This window comes from Rhinopithecus roxellana, chromosome 4 (assembly GCF_007565055.1).
Source record: "Rhinopithecus roxellana isolate Shanxi Qingling chromosome 4, ASM756505v1, whole genome shotgun sequence".
Lineage (NCBI taxonomy): Eukaryota > Metazoa > Chordata > Mammalia > Primates > Cercopithecidae > Rhinopithecus > Rhinopithecus roxellana.
The window spans coordinates 19,110,872-19,132,323 of NC_044552.1; the positions used below are offsets into that span (position 1 = coordinate 19,110,872).

At 48.3% G+C, this 21,452-nt stretch overlaps 1 long non-coding RNA gene across 1 annotated transcript in view; it reads right to left on the reverse strand.

The window, feature by feature from the left end:
* Positions 1-2,052: 2,052 nt before the first annotated feature.
* The window catches only part of LOC104661239, a 35,280-nt gene continuing 15,880 nt past the window's right edge, over positions 2,053-21,452 (reverse strand). Inside the window, exons 3-4 of the long non-coding RNA XR_747819.2 lie at positions 4,433-4,768; positions 2,053-3,558 (exon numbers count right to left, since the gene is read on the reverse strand). This is a non-coding gene — a long non-coding RNA (uncharacterized LOC104661239). The remainder of the gene's footprint in view (positions 3,559-4,432; positions 4,769-21,452) is intronic.

The window sequence follows — 21,452 nt, forward strand, 5'->3', positions numbered from 1 at the left end:
ATTCACAATTGCTTCAAAGAGAATAAAATACCTAGGAATCCAACTTACAAGGGATGTAAAGGACCTCTTCAAGTAGAACTACAATCCACTGCTCAGTGAAATCAAAGAGGACACAAACAAATGGAAGAACATACCATGGTCATGGATAGGAAGAATCAATATCGTGAAAATGGCCATACTGCCCAAGGTTATTTATAGATTCAATGCCATCCCCATCAAGCTACCAATGAGTTTCTTCACAGAATTGGAAAAAACTGCTTTAAAGTTCATATGGAACCAAAAAAGAGCCCGCATTGCCAAGACAATCATAAGTCAAAAGGACAAAGCCGGAGGAGTCACGCTACCTGACTTCAAACTATACTACAAGGCTACAGTAACCAAAACAGCATGGTACTGGTACCAAAACAGAGCTATAGACCAATGGAACAGAACAGAGTCCTCAGAAATAATACCACACATCTACAGCCATCTGATCTTTGACAAACCTGAGAGAAACAAGAAATGGGGAAAGGATTCCCTATTTAATAAAGGGTGCTGGGAAAATTGGCTAGCCATAAGTAGAAAGCTGAAACTGGATCCTTTCCTTACTCCTTATACGAAGATTAATTCAAGATGGATTAGAGACTTAAATGTTAGACCTAATACCATAAAAACCCTAGAAGAAAATCTAGGTAGTACCATTCAGGACATAGGCATGGGCAAGGACTTCATGTCTAAAACACCAAAAGCAACGGCAGCAACAGCCAAAATTGACAAATGGGATCTAATTAAACTAAAGAGCTTCTGCACAGCAAAAGAAACTACCATCAGAGTGAACAGGCAACCTACAGAATGGGAGAAAATTTTTGCAATCTACTCATCTGACAAAGGGCTAATATCCAGAATCTACAAAGAACTCAAACAGATATACAAGAAAAAAACAAACAACCCCATCAAAAAGTGGGCAAAGGATATGAACAGACATTTCTCAAAAGAAGACATTCATACAGCCAACAGGCACATGAAAAAATGCTCATCATCACTGGCCATCAGAGAAATGCAAATCAAAACCACAATGAGATACCATCTCACACCAGTTAGAATGGCAATCATTAAAAAATCAGGAAACAACAGTTGTTGGAGAGAATGTGGAGAAATAGGAACACTTTTACACTGTTGGTGGGATTGTAAACTAGTTCAACCATTATGGAAAACAGTATGGCAATTCCTCAAGGATCTAGAACTAGATGTACCATATGACCCAGCCATCCCACTACTGGGTATATACCCAAAGGATTATAAATTATTCTACTACAAAGACACATGCACACATATGTTTATTGCGGCACTATTCACAATAGCAAAGACTTGGAATCAACCCAAATGTCCATCTGTGACAGACTGGATTAAGAAAATGTGGCACATATACACCATGGAATACTATGCAGCCATAAAAAAGGATGAGTTTGCGTCCTTTGTAGGGACATGGATGCAGCTGGAAACCATCATTCTTAGCAAACTCACAAGAAGAGAAAACCAAACACCGCATGTTCTCACTCATAGGTGCGAACTGAACAATGAGATCACTTGGACTCGGGAAGGGGAACATCATACACTGGGGCCTATCATGGGGAGGGGGGAGGGGGGAGGGATTGCATTGGGGAGTTATACATGATATAAATGATGAATTGATGGGTGCTGACGAGTTGATGGGTGCAGCACACCAACATGGCACAAATATACATATGTAACAAACCTGCACGTTATGCACATGTACCCTAGAACTTAAAGTATAATAAAAAATAAATAAATAAATAAATAAATAAATAAATAAATAAAAATAAAAATAAAAAATAAAAAAAAATAAAGATACTCGAGACAGAAATACTATGTAAATTATGCAGCATTTTTCAAATTTTAATTTGGATTACATTGCTTTTATGAGTCATCATATCAACAAATCTCATACTTAATAGATTTTATAGATCAGTACAATTTACAAATATTTTGAGAGGTAGGTATTAGGTTGCTGTCTTTATTTGCCAAGTAAAAACATTTTTTAAAATCCCATCATTTAAAATCACTAACATTTTATAAGAGGGAGAAAATGTTTGCACTAAATATGTAGGAAAATATATAACAATACACTAGCAGAATAAAAAAATAGGATTAGAAATGTAATAAAGTTAACTTTATAAATGTTTGCCTCATAATTCTTTTTCCCCATAGGCATGTAAAAACTTTGTTATAGACCTGGGTGTGGGAGCTGTGGATTAAAAGCTTATTGAGGCATTGCTTCGGTTATGGGATTTCAGCAACCAAAAAACCATGACGGTCCTATCAGCATTTCAAAGCTATTTAAATTGATATGAACCACAAACTGAGCTATAAATGCAACCTCTTTTATTTTCTGATACAATAAACCAAAACATCAAATTCCAACATCACTCTCTTAAGTATTCTCAGAATTGTCCATGAACCCCAAAGATTTACCAGGTGCGAAGGTGAAGGTGGGGCTTGAGTCCTCAGTGCAAAAGAAAACCCCTCAATGCACCACTGCAATTACTTCTGCTGCCCCATGGTGGCGCTGTTGAAGCTTAGTCCTGCACAGCCCTGGCAATAAAGGAACTAACTGCCTAGGTCACCAAGGATCTTCAGGGGTCTTCAAGCCACTTCCAAAGTATTGCTTGCCACTAAAAGCATTCTATATTAGAGCTTCAAAGTTGCAGCTCTTAAAGATATGCTCTTTCATCTCACATAGAGGGGAAAATTCCAGAACACCAACTAGCCCAGGAGCAGTTCTAACAGCCACCACCTCAGTCTATAGAACTGGCACTCCCCTTTCCTCCACATCAACCACTTTGGCAGGAATGGGGCAGATTTTCCTTTGCACCCTTTGAACAGAGAAATGCTCACCACGTCCCCTCCCTGGATACTCAGATCTCCATGCAGGGGAACCCCTGAGTGGCCCTGTTGAACAGAGAGTCCTCTCAGTGATAGCTAGGTGAGTGTGCACTCAGGCCTTTGCTGCAGAAAGGCTGCCATCTCTCTGTGATATCCTCAGCAGCCCACTTCTCCCTCTCCCCAGTCCCACTCCAGCTAGACATTGCTCCAGAGAGAATGCCCCGCTTAACTGCCCACATGCTAATCTCAAAATCTGCTTTCTGGGGACGCCAAACAGCAATGCTGGGCTGTAATTCAGAAGTTCTGGTTCTGACTATTGGATTCCTTAGGATCACAACAGACAGCATGAATAACTCACATGCTTACAAAGGCCAGCAGCTACTGCGAAGGAACATGGGAATACGCCCTAGAGGTCACTGGCCTCAGCAGCAGCGAGTTGATCTAGCGTCCTGTCTGCACTTTACAAATCGGTGGGAGGAAGTACAGCACTGCTGCAGATGGCAATGTCACCCATCGGGTTGTTGTGGACAGATCTGGTTACATTGTGTGACTCATTCACTAGGATGTGTCCACATGTTGCACCGCTTGAGCACATTGGGGCAAGCAGCTGTTCACTCTGAAGATGTGTGGTTTCACATCTCTGAAAAGCCAGCTGCCCAAGCCACAAAGGCTAACCTGGGAAAAGATCACTGGGGACATTTTCTCAAAAGGTGGCTGCACAGCAGGTGGCACTAGGGATGTCTAGGCTTCTTTCTCACCATGGTGCCATGGTGAGAAAGACCTGGCCACCCTGATGACAAGCAGTAGAGCACCGGACCTGGCCACCCTGATGACAAGCAGTAGAGCACTGGAGTTCAGGGTAGTGGCTCTCAAAGTGGTCTGTGGACCAGCATGAGCATCACCTGGGAAATTTTTTAGAAATGAAATTCCCAGGCCCTGCTGCAGACTTACTGAATCAGAGACCGGGTGTGGGGCCAGGAAGCTGCATGCTAACAAGCCCCACAAGGGGTTCTGATGCATGCTAACATTTTAAAATAGTGTTTGGTGACTTGTTCTGTAAAAGGTCAGAGAGTAAGTATCTCAGGCTTGGTGGACTATGTGGACCCTGTAAGCAGCCATGGATAGCCTACAAACAGATGAGAGTGACTATGTCCCAATCAAACTGTATTTGTAGATGCTGAAACTTGCATTTCGTGTAATTTCATGATATCATGAAATATCGTCTTATTTTAATTTTTTCAACCATTTCAAAATGTAAAAAACAACTTTTAGTTGCCAGGCCATACAACAGGCAGTCATCCAGGTTGACCCCAGCCTGTAGGTGCCACCCCGGGTATTGAGTTCAGACTGGATTGGAATCCTGGAGCTCCCCTAACCAGGTGGGCAACCTTGGGCAAGTCACACAATCTGTGTACCTAAATGTCCTCCAATATGAAATGGGGTAGTACTAGCACCTGTCTCACATGGATGCCGTTAACATTAAATGGCTACAGCACATATCACAACTGTAAGTAGGAGCTTCTTATTTTCCTGTCTGTGAGTAACTTACCTCCTTCTTATGGTCAGCTGTCCTTTTCATGAGAGATACAGCTCTCCAGCACAGAGACCACCTAGAGCGAACCTGAGGCTCCCAGTGGTCTTATCTTGGGCTCCCTGACTGCCCTCCAAGATGGGTTCATAAGGATTGCATGCTGTTCTTGCCCCAGGAGATGAGAACCCCCAGGGCTCTGGCAGGACAGCATCCTAGTTAGAGGAACCAAATGAGCTCTTTCTCAGCCGTTGGTCTGCTGTGCTGCTCGGAGTCATCCGCGATGTTCTAGGCAATGCACCATGGCTCCAATTTAACAGTGGATGAGGTCAGTCCATCCTTTATTTATAGCTTGGCCTGGGAAGTGCCAAAAGCAATGTTTTAAATAATAGTAGGTGTCTGTGTGTGAGAGAGAGACAGAACATGACAAGGGAAAAGTGACAAGAGCGGCAAATTGGCGATTCCCGTACTGGGGAGCCAGCATACTAGCCCTAAATGACCCCGCTGAAAGGTCTGAGGAGGCAGCATGCCTGGAGGAGGAAGTGGAGACCCTGCAGGGAGCCTCGGCTGGCTGCCTGGACAGTGCCTATATGGAACCAGGCCAAGGCCCTGGACATCTGTGATACTCACTTGTGATGTGTTCGGGGCTGGGGATGCACCTTTTCTGCTGTGCCATCCTTCCAGAGACTGGGAAGCACGCTCTGTGCTCCAAAATGTTCCTTGTCTTCTCCCATCGAAATGTAAGCCACGCTCTCCAGGTGACAATAAAATCCCTATTTGGTGCAAGTAGTCCTTTGCTCACTCCTGACAAATAGGGAAGTGCATGGTTTATGAACTAGATAACACTTTTTGGCTGTCCATGATGAAAGACACGGAAATATGCTACAACGGAAACTGAAGTATTTGTCTCTAGAAATTAAGAGTTTTCGATGTAAGAGGCAGAGGGGATTAAAGAGGTTTTTCTTGTTCAACACTTTCCTATTTTCCTAAACAAAAAGAGTCTGATGCAAACTAGAAAATTCAATTGCACACAGTTTATCTAGATATTCTGTCATTTATGTATAACAGGAACTCCAAGAGGTAATCAAGACTCTTCCTATTCACAGACGACTCAACTGAGGCTCAATAAGGTGAAACAAATTTCTCAAGACCCTGTGGGCAGGAGTGGAGGAGTGAAGCTAAGAGTCCGTTTGGCAAATGAATATGAGCCAATGAGAAACAGCTCCAAAACCTTCCCACGAGGGAGCAGATGAGAAAAGGTCACTATAGAGGGAAGGAAAGCCGCAAAACACGGCCAAAAAGTGCCCACATATGGTTTATTTTAATTGTCACTTCTCTGTGGCTTCCTTAAAAAATAATTTTGGCCAGGTGCGGTGGCTCACGCCTGTAATCCCAGCACTTTGGGAGGCCAAGGTGGGCGGATCACAAGGTCAAGAGATCGAGACCATCCTGGCTAACATGGTGAAACCCCATCTCTACTAAAAATACAAAAAATTAGCCAGGCGTGGTGGCGGCACCTGTAGTCCCAGCTACTCGGGAGGCTGAGGCAGGAGAATGGCGGGAACCCGGGAGGCGGAGCTTGCAGTGAGCCGAGATCACACCACTGCACTCCAGCCTGGGTGACACAGCAAGACTCCGTCTCAAAAAAAAAAAAAAAAAAAAGTGTTAGCTCCATTGTTCCCAGTTTGGTTTCTTCATTGGCCTTTACTAGAGATTTGCATATTGGAACACATGTTCATCTAAAAATCCTCCAGGGTAAAATCCTCCAGTTGTCCTTTGGATGAGTTTGAAACATTCTAAGCAAGATGGTATTCCATGAACACCCATTGCTGTGGCCCTCTCATGACTCTTGTGTCCAGATGATACTGGGGAGAGCTCAGCCTGTCCTTGGCCCAAGCAGGAAGGAGTCAGTGACAACAAGGACAGGGCTGGAGCCGAAGAGGAAGAGAAGACAAAAAATAATGTGTCAGAGTGTAGAGCATTTGTCTCTGAAGACGGGGCCAGAACAGTCCCTCCTTGGCATTCACATGACATGGTTAGAGATTTCAACCCAAATAGTTATCTCTATGGAGGACAATGTCACCAAGGATCTTAACAAGTGGTAACTGAAAGCCAAGGAAAGCTTGTCTTACTATGGGGTAATCAATTTGTTCTGGAAAGGTTGTCTTACTATAGGGAAATTAATTTTTTTTTTTTTTTTTTTTTTTTTTTTTTTTTTTTTTTTTTTGAGATGGAGTCCTGCTGTGTCACCCAGGCAGGAGTGCAGTGGCGTGATCTTGGCTCACTGCAAGCTCCACCTCCCGGGTTCACGCCATTCTCCTGCCTCGGCCTCCTGAGTAGCTGGGACTACAGGTGCCGCCACCACCCCCAGCTAATTTTTTGTATTTTTTAATAGAGACGGGGTTTCATCGTGTTAGCCAGAAGAGTCTCAATCTCCTGACCTTGTGATCCACCTGCCTCAGCCTCCCAAAGTGCTGGCATTACAGGTGTGAGCCACTGCACCCAGCCTGGAGCTAACATTTCTTGAAGGCCAGTGCCAGACACAGGCCATGAGTCACAGAAATATGGTAGCCAACCTTGGATGAAGCCAATTTCTCATCCCTACTTCCCTCAGCAGAAGCCAATAGTGAGATAACCCCGTCTGACACGTGACTAGAACTCATTCTCTGAATTCTGAATCTTCTTTCATTGCTCCATGTTCTTTCTTAAACTCTGCAACCTGATAGTATTATCCCTAATTCAGGAGAAATTCTACCTTAAAGCTGTGCCTCCCCTGGCGCATTCTCCTTCCCTTGGCATCAGGAGGTATTCAACCATTTTGATGAGCCTGGAGATCTAAACTTATGAGAAAGGTTTGCCTGGGCTAATGCCTCTGCCCTGTTGGGTAGTGCGTGGGATGCCATGCCACTTGGGCACATAGAAAACACACCACCCCCCATGCGGGTGCTTTCGGGGCTTGGAGAGTGTGCAAAGTGCATACTCTTGCCACAGGTGGCCAGCGTGGTGGGCGGGAGCCCTGGGTCTCCTCCCCAGATATCCACTGCTGAGTCAACCCTGCCAATCCTCGTCATCTGTTTTGCTTCAATGTCTGCCCAAAATGCTGTGAGCAAAATCATTCCCTCAGCATTTTCCTCACAGCTCAGAGAGGGAGAAAGAGAAAGATGAAGGATGTTCACCCTCTGGCCCTGCCCAGAGGCCTCTGTGGGCGTCCCGCAGGCAGAAGAGGATGACAGATGTCACCCCTTCCCTTGTGTGCAGGGGAGGCCGCCTCTGCCTGATTCTGTCCAGTTAACAAAACAGGAGGAGCTGCCAAGACAAATAGCTGAGGTATGAGAGTTACAGCTAGCGCTCACCACGGTGTGAAATGGACCCGTGAAACGAGACATAAAGGATGCTGCTTGGAATAGCTTGAATGTCGAACATTCTTTCCCAGTGGAGGGACAGAAGGAGGCCGGCAGCAGCAGTGTGGGAGATGGAGGCACAGTGTTGTCCCAGGGGCCGAGGCACGGGGCAACCCCAGGCAACCCTGGGAGATGGGAGACAGTGCCCACTCTTCGCCCATTCCATGCCAAGTCTCCGTGCTACGCTCATCACAAAATAACGTGGCTATTAATAGGTCATATCAAAAGAGCCCTTGTAGTTTATAATCATTTTCATCTGGCTTAGGGAACAGCAACCATAAAATGTCTGTCTGGTGGCTGCTGGGCCGGCGGGGCAGGTTTATATTAGCTAGTACTCAGAACGTGGTGGCAATGACAGACGAGGCAGAGGATGGTTTATGGGCTCTAATGCCTGTGCTGACATGGAGGATCGGAGCGAGATTTATTTTATGCCCGGGCCATCACTGAACACTGAAAACCAGTCATTACAAGCCAGATGACAACTGGAATGCAGTAATCACTTGAAGGAATATTTATTTGGTTTTTAAGTTTTTGGATGAATCTGGTGTTCGGAAAGTCAGGGACCGCTAGGAAGTCAGACTATGCCATTATTACATCCAAACCATTATACATTTGCTAGCCAATTATGTAATCCTATATGGAAAATATAACCAGAAAGTAGGATAAGCCCCAAGACCTGAAGGCTCATTATTCCAGGCTCACCATCGTTTGTGGTTACTACACACCCTAAATATTATTAATGGACCAAAAGAACCCAATACTTGTAAAGTCTGGTCAGTATCATTAAATCCACAGCTCCCTGTGACAGTGAATTTGATGGAGTGGCAATATGTATTAGGTCACTTTTCTTCTGACTCATTTCACTGGATTTCATGCGATAAAGTAGCAAAAAGAGGCCATTTTTGTTAAGCCCATTGTCAGCCTAAAGGTTCAATTAAGTTTCTATAAACACATCTTCTTTTGACATCCCTGATGTTAGCATTCCTGCTCTCAAGCAAGTCATGCCTTAGAATTAACTACATTTACTTGTGAATTGTTAATGGTTCTTGCTTCTTCCAGATGAGCAAAGGAGGTTGGGCAGAAATGTTGGATATGCTACTATTAATTTTCTTTTCTTTTCTTTTTTTGTTTTAAGACGGAGTCTTGCTCTGTTGCCCCAGGCTCAAGTGCAGTGGTATGATCTTAGCTTACTGCAACCTCTGCCTCCTGGGTTCAAGCAATTCTCCTGCCTCAGCCTCCCAAGTAGCTGGGACTACAGGTGTGTGCCACCATGCCTAGCTAAGTTTTTGTATTTTTAGAACAGACGGGGTTTCACCATGTTAGCCAGGAGGGTCTTGATCTCCTGACCTTGTGATCCGCCCGCCTCAGCCTCCCAAAGTGCTGGGATTACAGGTATGAGGCACCGCGCCCAGCCATAAGCCACTGTTTCTATAAGATATGGCCTAACGCTTCCTGTGTCATCTTCAATTCATCCCATCCCACTTAACTATCTTGTTTTTCTTTCCTTTCCAGAACTCTACGCAAGCATTTTTTTGGGATAATTTTTCTCACTAGGAAGATCCATCATTTTCCAAGTGCACCAGGAACAAGAAGCCTGGGCTGATTCACAGAGGGTGGCTCAGGCAGCCCCTCCCATGGCACTCTGCCTAACTGGTCAGTCAAGCGTACCCCAGGCTCCAGACAACGTCACAGCCTAATGGCTGCTGGGTGTGTCCACAGTGTGAAATGCATTGAGCTGTTTGCTCCTGTGGGCACATTTCTGAGTCTATGTCACCAAAATAATTCATGTTTTAAATGTACATGAACTATGATCATAGACGTGCTCTCCCTGTCTCTTCTCCATCAAGTCTCAGGTAAGCACAAAGCAAATAAAGGAAAAGCCCTCTAATGTGCACTGAGATTCTGGAGCTTTGGACTGGGTGTGTTACTACTGGAGAGACGGCGGCACACAGGTTTAGGGAGAAGGCAGATACCAGAATCCATCTTCTGCCCTTTAACTTATTGTTGCCAGTTCCTGTCTTGACTTCAGGTGTCATCTCTTCACCCATCCCCTGGCTTCTGTTCAACAACTTCTACTTTTTAGGGTGTTTTTGCTGTTTTAGAGACAGCGTCTCACTCTACCACCCAGGTTGGAGTGCAGTGGTGCGATTATGGCTCACTGCAGCCTCAAACTCCTGGGCTCAAGCAATCATCCCACCTCACCCTCCTGAATAGCTGGGACTATAGGCGTATGCCACCATGCTTGGCTAATTTTTTTATTTTTTGTAAACATGAGGGTCTCCCTATGTTGCCCAGGCTTGTCTTGAACTGCTGGGTTCAAGTGATCCTCCTGCCTCTGCCTCCCAGAGTGCTGTGATTACAGGCATGAGCCACTGCTCCTGATCCTACTTTGCATGTTTTAGATTTTGTCACATTTGTGTTTAGTAAACTTAAATAAAAAAGGTATCAGGAAAAAGAAAAGCAAATCTTGCTGCATTTTTCTTCCAGGGTAGCCCTGTGCAAGGAATTCATTCAGTTTCTTATCTAAGCACCCTTTTTCAAACATGTCAGAAATCAAGACATTTCTAAGACAGCATTGAAAGCTAATAAATTAGGCAAACACAAACCTATTTTTCAAAGGCTTTGAAAGGCTTTAAAAGCTGGGACACAGAGGTCCTGGCCAAGGGCTGCAGCTCTCCGTGGCCTCACGTGCAGCACTCTCAGTGTCTGCGCCAGGAGTTCTTCTGTTCTGGTTCCTGAGGTTCATGCTGCATGTCCTCCATCCTGGCATGGGCCTCCCCAGTGGGCTTCCATCCTCTAACTTCCAGTTGGCCTTGGTGATAGAGAGCGAGGTCAGGGTATTTGTTCCCCAGCTTCCCTCCTGAGGAGTTGCTTCTGACGGGCTTTAGTCCCCTGAGTTAAGGTGACAGTTCTTCTCCAGCCGGCCTTTGCCACAGCACTCTCACCTTTCAGCTTCCTGTAACCACTGGCTACCCTCATCCAGCGTTACCATCCCCTGTCATGTCCCTAAACCCTGTTGTCAACTTTGTCCATCCCCTCAAATTATTGCAACTTGTTTCACCATTTATTTCTTGTGGAGACTCTGACTCAATATGGGGTTTAATAGGGAGGTCCGACCAAGCACAGGCTGGAGCCACACACCATGTATTAGAATGTTCCAAGGTTCAGGGATGTTTGTAGCTGCAGAAAGGAAAGGATCTGGGCTGTAATGCATGCTCCAATGCGGACCGTTAGGATTCTACATATCTGAGGGGCTTTTCCGGAAAGTTCTTATCAAAGTCTTTGGTAGTCTATCTCAGTTCTTTGGTGGTCTGCACTCTACGCTGAACAACGCTGGCCTATGTGAATACTGCTAGACACGCACAACCCACAGTTGAACACCTGGATGGATCTTCCAAAAGGAAGCACACTTATGCCAGTAGCACTGGGATCAAGAAACAGGCATGACCAGCGTCCTCCAGGCTCCCTCCTGGCCCCAGCCACTCCACCTCCAGTGGTAGCTTTCACCCAAACTTTTAATGCCATAGTCCCATTTGTGCTGGTTTTGAATGTTATGTAAATGGAGCCGCGTTAGTCCTTTTGCTTTAGATTATGTTTGGGCGTTTATCTAGGCTGTTGCCTGTGTTCATTCTCATTGCTGCACAGTTTTCCACTGTTCGAACACATCACAGGATTTACTCATTCTACTCTAGAAGAATGCTTAGGTTGTGTCCACATCAGGGGCTATGAAAATGGTGCCTCCATGAACATACACATGTCTTTTGCTGAACGTAGTGTATGCGTTTCTGTGTGCATGTATGTTGGATCACTGAATCTTAGGTAATGTGTATGTTTAGCTTTAGGAGATCATTGCTAAACAGTTTTCTGGAGTGATTGTATTAATTTTCATTCTGGGTAGACTTATCTTTTTGATCATTTCCTAAGTGTATGCATATTGCACCTCTCCTATTGGGATTCTGACTCTTTTGCTCTGGTTTAAGGCCCTGATGAAGATGTTTTCAGGACCCCAGGCAGCCTGGTGAAAATTCTTTGGCAGAATTTGCATCAGTACACCAATAACCAGGTTCTTGGTGCCGTGATTTGTACCAGCTCCTCCCTGCCTGCCCTTCTGACCCGTGTTCCCTCCTGGCCAGCACTGTTCAGGACAGACAGAAAAGAGGAGACTGGGGTTTGGGAAGAGAAAAGGAGACAAAGTACACAAAAAAGCTGTGGTGTCCATTTTCAGTGCGAATTTGAGAGCAATCCAAGGGGCAGGGTTAACCCAGTCCTGAAAACTGTCCTGCTCTTCGGGTGTGCGGCCTTGTGTGTGGGGAGTGGGGGACCCAGGAGGAGTTTCTCCACATCAAGCAGACTCAGGAAAAAAATGCCTCTTACTTTGCATTATCTGCCACAAAGGAAAATAATGACACAGGCATCTCATTGGAATGGATGGAGAGGGAAATCCTGAAATGTCTCCAAATAAGGAATGAGAAGCGGGAAATAATTGTGGAGTCCCCACTACTACCAATGTAAGATGCATTAAATACCACCGATGAATTCCCTAACTCGTGTCTAGCCTCTGTTGTTTCATTTTATAGTATAGATAATTTAATAAAAGCTACTAACATTTATTCACAATTATAACCCCTAAGGCTGCCGTAACAAATCACCTGAAACTGTGTGGCTTAAAATAATGGTAATGTATCCTCTCACTGTTCTAGAGGCCAGAAGTCTTAATCCAGGTATCCAGGTGTTGGCAGGTCTGTTTCTTCCAGAGGCACTGAGGGAGCCTCTGTACTGGGCCTCTCTCTCGGCTCCTGGTGCTGCAGCAATGCTTGGCATTCCTTGGCTTGCAGAGCATCCCCCATGGCTGCCTGTGTTCCATGGTGTTCTCCGTGTGTGTGTGTGTGTCCAAGCTTTCTTCTCTTGTAAGGACACTAGTCATGTTGGATTTACAGGCCGCCCTACTACAGTGTGGCCTCATCTTAACTTGATTAAGTCTACAAAGATCCTGTTTCCAAATAACGCCACATTCACAGTTTCCAAGTAGACATAAATTTGAGGTTGGACAGCAGGGGTGGGGCAGTGAGGAGAGGTATCACTTTTCAACCGTTTATAACCCCTGCATGATTTTTCTCCATGATCTTAAGATGAAGGATAAATTCTCCTCCCACATAGATGTCCAGGAACATAATTTTTGCTGTTGTAAAGGGAACCCAGATGTATGTAATGAACCTTGGGATGGAGCGAGAATGTGAGTTAGGAGAAAAGATGTTCTTGACCCTTCTCTGATATGCGTAGCTCTTGTCATAACTTAGGAGGGAAGATAACTAGTGGGGAACGCTTAGAGGACAGCTTCTACTATCGTTGGCCACGGTCTTCATACAATGAACTAACTAGCTCATAAACCCTGAGGCAGCAGTGTCCACAAAATGGGGAATGTGAGCTGCTTATAACCAGAGAGAAAAGGGTGTCCCAGGTTTTAGGGCTAATGAACACTTGCCAATGGCCTATTTCCAGGCAGCCCGGAGCACCTGACTGCCAGGAGAATAGAGCACCTGTGGAGATGCATGCACAGACACACAACCATGGAAGCTGTGGAAATCTTTCCACTTTGCTCTGCGCTGCAAATTTTATGTCTGTCATGCATTCTGCCTGTGAGTTTCTCTTATCTGCCAGGGTGCCTACAGCAGGACCTCACACCAGCCAATTGCAGGATGGCCTGGAGATGGGAAGGGAGGAAAGGCCATCCTATTCCATGAGCAGCATTCCCAACTGTGCCGCACAAGCCAGGCCATAGCAACAACTGGAAACCTTCTCCTGGAGACCTGGGGAAGGGTCCGGCTAAAACAAAGCCTAACTACCACCATCACCGACCTCTGACCTCTGTGCCACCGTGACCTCACGCACCAGAGTCTCCGACCTCTGATCCCTGTGCCACCGTGACCTCACGCACCAGAATCTCCGACCTCGGACCCCTGTGCCACCGTGACCTCACGCACCAGAGTCTCCGACCTCTGATCCCTGTGCCACCGTGACCTCACGCACCAGAGTCTCCGACCTCTGATCCCTGTGCCACCGTGACCTCACGCACCAGAATCTCCGACCTCGGACCCCTGTGCCACCGTGACCTCACGCACCAGAATCTCCGACCTCTGATCCCTGTGCCACCGTGACCTCACGCACCAGAGTCTCCGACCTCTGACCTCTGTGCCACCGTGACCTCACGCACCAGAATCTCCGACCTCTGATCCCTGTGCCACCGTGACCTCACGCACCAGAGTCTCCGACCTCTGACCTCTGTGCCACCGTGACCTCACGCACCAGGGTCTCCGACCTCTGACCTCTGTGCCACCGTGACCTCACGCACCAGAGTCTCCGACCTCGGACCCCTGTGCCACCGTGACCTCACGCACCAGAATCTCCGACCTCTGATCCCTGTGCCACCGTGACCTCACGCACCAGAGTCTCCGACCTCTGACCTCTGTGCCACCGTGACCTCACGCACCAGAGTCTCCGACCTCTGACCTCTGTGCCACCGTGACCTCACGCACCAGAGTCTCCGACCTCTGACCTCTGTGCCACCGTGACCTCACGCACCAGAATCTCCGACCTCGGACCCCTGTGCCACCGTGACCTCACGCACCAGAATCTCCGACCTCTGATCCCTGTGCCACCGTGACCTCACGCACCAGAGTCTCCGACCTCTGACCTCTGTGCCACCGTGACCTCACGCACCAGAGTCTCCGACCTCTGACCTCTGTGCCACCGTGACCTCACGCACCAGAGTCTCCGACCTCGGACCCCTGTGCCACCGTGACCTCACGCACCAGAATCTCCGACCTCTGATCCCTGTGCCACCGTGACCTCACGCACCAGAATCTCCGACCTCGGACCTCTGTGCCACCGTGACCTCACGCACCAGAGTCTCCGACCTCTGATCCCTGTGCCACCGTGACCTCACGCACCAGAGTCTCCGACCTCGGACCCCTGTGCCACCGTGACCTCACGCACCAGAATCTCCGACCTCTGATCCCTGTGCCACCGTGACCTCACGCACCAGAATCTCCGACCTCGGACCTCTGTGCCACCGTGACCTCACGCACCAGAGTCTCCGACCTCTGATCCCTGTGCCACCGTGACCTCACCAGAGTCTCCGACCTCTGATCCCTGTGCCACCGTGACCTCACGCACCAGAATCTCCGACCTCTGATCCCTGTGCCACCGTGACCTCACGCACCAGAATCACCGACCTCTGACCTCTGTGCCACCGTGACCTCACGCACCAGAGTCTCCGACCTCGGACCCCTGTGCCACCGTGACCTCACGCACCAGAATCTCCGACCTCTGATCCTCTGTGCCACCGTGACCTCACGCACCAGAATCTCCGACCTCTGATCCCTGTGCCACCGTGACCTCACGCACCAGAATCTCCGACCTCTGATCCCTGTGCCACCGTGACCTCACGCACCAGAATCTCCGACCTCTGATCCCTGTGCCACCGTGACCTCACGCACCAGAATCTCCGACCTCTGATCCCTGTGCCACCGTGACCTCACGCACCAGAATCTCCGACCTCTGATCCCTGTGCCACCGTGACCTCACGCACCAGAATCTCCGACCTCGGACCCCTGTGCCACCGTGACCTCACGCACCAGAGTCTCCGACCTCGGACCCCTGTGCCACCGTGACCTCACGCACCAGAGTCTCCGACCTCTGATCCCTGTGCCACCGTGACCTCACGCACCAGAGTCTCCGACCTCTGACCTCTGTGCCACCGTGACCTCACGCACCAGAGTCTCCGACCTCTGATCCCTGTGCCACCGTGACCTCACGCACCAGAGTCTCCGACCTCGGACCCCTGTGCCACCGTGACCTCACGCACCAGAATCTCCGACCTCTGATCCCTGTGCCACCGTGACCTCACGCACCAGAATCTCCGACCTCGGACCTCTGTGCCACCGTGACCTCACGCACCAGAGTCTCCGACCTCTGATCCCTGTGCCACCGTGACCTCACGCACCAGAGTCTCCGACCTCTGATCCCTGTGCCACCGTGACCTCACGCACCAGAATCTCCGACCTCTGATCCCTGTGCCACCGTGACCTCACGCACCAGAATCACCGACCTCTGACCTCTGTGCCACCGTGACCTCACGCACCAGAGTCTCCGACCTCGGACCCCTGTGCCACCGTGACCTCACGCACCAGAATCTCCGACCTCTGACCTCTGTGCCACCGTGACCTCACGCACCAGAATCTCCGACCTCTGATCCCTGTGCCACCGTGACCTCACGCACCAGAATCTCCGACCTCTGATCCCTGTGCCACCGTGACCTCACGCACCAGAATCTCCGACCTCTGATCCCTGTGCCACCGTGACCTCACGCACCAGAATCTCCGACCTCTGATCCCTGTGCCACCGTGACCTCACGCACCAGAATCTCCGACCTCGGACCCCTGTGCCACCGTGACCTCACGCACCAGAGTCTCCGACCTCGGACCCCTGTGCCACCGTGACCTCACGCACCAGAGTCTCCGACCTCTGATCCCTGTGCCACCGTGACCTCACGCACCAGAGTCTCCGACCTCTGACCTCTGTGCCACGTGACCTCACGCACCAGAGTCTCCGACCTCTGATCCCTGTGCCACCGTGACTCTCACGCACCAGAATCTCCGACCTCTGACCCTGTGCAACGCACCTCTCGACCTCAGCCACCGTGACCCACGCACCAGAATCTCCGACCCTCGGACCCCGTGTGCCATCTCCGTGACCCTCATGCACCAGAATCTCGAGCATTCCGACCACCCGTACCTCAGACCTCTCGTGCCACCGTGACCTCACGCCCAGAGTCTCAGACCTTGACCTCCTGTGCCACCGTGACCTAAGCACCAGAATCTCCGACCGGACCCTTGTGCCACCGTGACCTCATGCACCCAGAATCTCAGACCTCTGAATCCCTGTGCCACAGTGACCTCACGCACCCAGAGTTCTCGACCTCTGACCTCGTGCCACCGTGACCCTCAAGCACCAGAGTCTCCGACCTCTTGACCTCTGTGCCACCGTGACCTCACGCACCAGAATCTCCGACCTCTGATCCCTGTGCCACCGTGACCTCACGCACCAGAATCTCCGACCTCGGACCCCTGTGCCACCGTGACCTCACGCACCAGAATCACCGACCTCTGACCTCTGTGCCACCGTGACCTCACGCACCAGAGTCTCCGACCTCGGACCCCTGTGCCACCGTGACCTCACACACCAGAGTCTCCGACCTCTGACCTCTGTGCCACCGTGACCTCACGCACCAGAGTCTCCGACCTCTGACCTCTGTGCCACCGTGACCTCACGCACCAGAGTCTCCGACCTCTGACCTCTGTGCCACCGTGACCTCACGCACCAGAGTCTCCGACCTCTGACCTCTGTGCCACCGTGACCTCACGCACCAGAGTCTCCGACCTCTGACCTCTGTGCCACCGTGATCTCACGCACCAGAGTCTCCGACCTCTGACCTCTGTGCCCCCGTGACCTCACGCACCAGAATCTGCAGGAGCAGGAGACGTTGGTGCAGCTTTCGGTTAACAGCGATGCAAATGGGACTTCAGATTCGGATGACTGTTGAATCCAATAAAGAGAAAACTGGGGAGTCTCCATTTATCACATACATTTTTATACAGGAAAAAGTCAACTCAGATGACTTAGTCCAAAGGAAACCTATTATAGTGTGTGCTTGGAAATGCCCAAATTCACTCTATAATTTTTAAATTCACTCTATATTTTATTATTTGGTTCATGACTAAAGGAGCTTCAGAGTTTTGAAGGCAATTAACTTCACAGCATATCAGCTACAGCTAGTGATAAAAATCAATTCTCAGCTCAATTCAGGGCAGGGTGTATTTTCAGAAAATAGCTCTTTTAAAAGTATAACTGAAAAGCGTGGTCAGGTTAGGCCTATTTAGTGTTGAATTAGGACGTGGTTGCCTCCTTAGAAACCCTAAAAAGGGGGACCTCTGAGGCACAGGTTGCATCTGTAAGAATTGCACATGTTTCAGAACCGAGTTATTTTCTGTTTCAAAAATTACTTTTGCCAAGGGAAGGTGCTGCCTTTAGCCACGCTGAGACTGACACGCCCTGCTGACTCTTTTGTTCTGACTTTCCAGCACACGCATCTCTTCGCCCGGATTTGCTCAGCTGATAACGAGCACGTGCTGAGTGCGGGCTAAAGTTCAGGAAAGGATCACAGAAACATCAGAGAAGTAAACACGAGAAAGAAATGAGGGCATTCAACTTGTGCTGAAAATATCACCCATCTGTCATATTAATTTTGAGTGCAGTTGTCGCTCACCCACAGGGTAGCTTCTCACATCAGAACCTAAGAGGGAAACAGGACGTCACCTTGAGCCGTCCTCGGAATGCCCCACGTGGACATGCCCTTCATCATTTCCTTCACTGGTAGAAGTGTTGGCTGCTTCTTTGGCTGAACCAAATGAAGTTGTTGCTTGGGTTTAGAGGCCATGTCTCTTTAAGCCCTGGGCTCACACTCAGCACACGGGGTGTTTATGCCACGAGTGCATGGATGTTTATGCCACTTGTGGCTGATGAGGGGCACGGCACCTGCAGAGCCCCCAGGCTTGCTTCACTCCAGGACACACGGGGAAGCATGAGAGTGTGTAACCGACCACAGCATTTAATATATTTGTTTTCTTTTTGCTGAATGCATAAGGTTGAATTCATAAAAGTGAAATGTGATTTTGATACAACTCCACTCAATTTCAAACAGACAGGCCCATCTCAAGGGTGATGCATAAAACATGTATGCTGATTTTCCGTATTTTTGTAGTTAGTATGTAATTAATAGCTAAGTAGTTAAAGCAGTGATGTGTGCTGGGCCTGTGCATTTCATGGAAAATGAATGAACAGACTCATTTATGGTAATTGGTTTAATAAGCTTTGGAGTGGCAGGAACATATCTAAAATTAAGACTAATGAACTTAAATCATTTGTTTTTTGATGGCTGAACCTATAGGCTACAAATGATAAACTTTGAAAGATCTGTTTTATATCTTTATATAAGTTTTATAAAAGATTATATTACGGCAAGTTGGAGACGAGCAAGAACCAAGTAAGTGCTATCAGGCTGAAATGAGGGAACTAATGGAGCATTGTAGACAGGGAGGGGAATGGATTTCTTGCTGTTCCTGGATACTGAGCTATAAAGTAAACTCTAACACAATTTCTAATGGACTGTTTTCATCACCAAACAAATAATAAATTGTGATCCATGGAGCAAGTCCAGCAAAAGTTTCTAGCAAATAGCGATTAAAAGAATAGAAGGCTTATTGATTACTATGGGGTTATTTATTTTAAAATATTGCCATCTTAAAGCAACATATTACTAAATTATGGATGATTTTAAACAAATTCCTCATTTAAAAAGATGGAAAGCTCTGGGAAGCCTCATGATATTTATGGAATTCTCTGTCCCCCAAAGGCACGGGGGAACTAAACTCTCAAGTAGACATTTTCTTAACCAGTCTTAGCAATTCTTGTTTTCTCTTCCCCAACAAACTCTCCCCTACCCCTTTCTCTGGTGGAGGAGAACAATACAAATGTCCTCAGAATCGACAGGCTGTGCCTTAGAAGTCAGTCAGAATAGCTTGTGAGATCCAGCTGACTTATATTGGGTAGAAAAACCCAAAACTGAAATGAAACAAAATTCTTCCTTGAATCTACAATATTGGAGCTTTATTCTGGAAAGAGATAAAATGACCAAAACTTTCCTGATGTGCCTCCTTCACCTGGGCTTCCCATCCTGAGGAGGTAGCTGGAGTGAGCTGGGCCTGGCAGCTCTCAGGACAGCCACCCCAGGAAGAGTGTGACCTCCTGCATCTTCGCCCGGCTCAGCCAAGGGAGGAGCCAGCCCACATCTGAGGCCGTATCATTTATCCAAAAAAGAAGAAATGCAATGCATTTCCCCAAGAATGGGCTGTTTGGGAGCAAATCCAATTTGTCATAGAAACAGCCTGCATGGATCAGTGCAGGATGGTTAGCTTGTCAGAAATGCAACCAGCTACTCGTGATCCATCCTGAAGTCAATTATAACCCCTAGAATCTAGCAGACTAGATCACCACAGCTCCATTTTGCACAGACACACATATACATATACACACACGTCCACATGCATGCACACACGTACATGTACACACATGCACACACACATGCACGTGCACACACACATGCATGGATGCACAGATTCCCAAGCACATTCCCTGCTCTGCTTCCTGCCCAGGTACAGGTGTGGCTCTGTCTACACAGTCCCCAGTGCTCCCACGTCCCACAGCACAAATGCATGCCCAGGCACTGGGTGTGTGGAGACTCCTGGTGCAGGGAAAGTGTGAACACGTGCTCACACCTGAAGCACTAATTTCCAGCTGTGGGCAAAGGTGAGTACAGCAAGGCCACCACCAGCCTCCCCGCAGCCCCCACTGGGATCACCCCCATTCTGCTCAGGGACTTTGCTGGGATGCCCACCAGCTCTGCAGGGCAGGCTGTGCGTGCAAGGCCCACGCGAACAGATGCCCACAAAACCTGGGTCCACCAAGACCACAAGTCTTGCTTTCCCTCTGAACCAGCCAGAAGTTGAAGTCGAGTCACCAGAGGGGAGCGAGCGTCCGAGCATCCGCGTCCACTGTGACAACAGTGCCACATCCGCTGCAGGCCGAGGTTCTGGGAACAGAAAAGAAAGCTTGGAAAACAGAAACCCCCGCGACATTCCTGAAACCCAAACACCAGGGTGACTCCCCGGAGGGACACTTGTGTATCCGTTTGTTTGCATCTCTTGGTTTCCTACTTTTACCCCAAACCAGAAAAAGGGACAGGCGATACTAAAAGCAATGGTACATTTTTGTCATATTTCTCATCCATTCAGAACTAGGAAACAGCAGAAATCTTGTGGGAAAGTCACTTCTCAGGAGATTTCTAACCCGATTTCTTAACTACAGTGGTCTGGAGTTTTTGCCTAAATTTTAGATAAGGTCTTAATTCCTGGTTGCTTGGCTGCTCACATTTCAAATTCTTCTCAGGTTCACATCAATCATTCCAAGAGACAAGCGAAACATTTCACATAACACAATGTGCTGGTTTTTAGCATATCTTTGGTCTGAATGTGTAAGACTTCTGTGTCTTTGAGGAAAAGCATATCTCCCAAAAAAAGGCCCCTCTCGCTTCCTCTCTCTCCCTCTCTCACTCCCCCTCTCTCCTTTCTCTCCCTCTTCCTCTCTCTCTCCCCCCTCTCTCTCCCCGCTCTCTCTCCCTCTCCATCTCTCACTCCCTCTGTCTCTCCCTCTCTCACTCCCTCTCTATCTCCCTCTCTTGCGCTCTCTCTCTCTCTCTTTCTCTCTCTCCCTCTTTCTCTGGCTCCCTCTCTCTCTCTCTGGCTCCCTCTCCCTCTCTCGCTCCCTCTCTCTCCTTCTCTCTGGCTCCCTCTCTCCCTCTCTTGCTCCCTCTCCCTCTCTTCCTCTCTCGCTCCCTCTCTCTCTCTCTCTCTGGTTCTCTCTCTTGCTCCCTCTCTCTCTCCCTCTCTTGCTGCTGCCCCACCCCCCCCATTCCCTCTCTCTCTCCCCCCTCTCTCTGGTTCCCTCTCTCTCTCCCTCTCTCACTC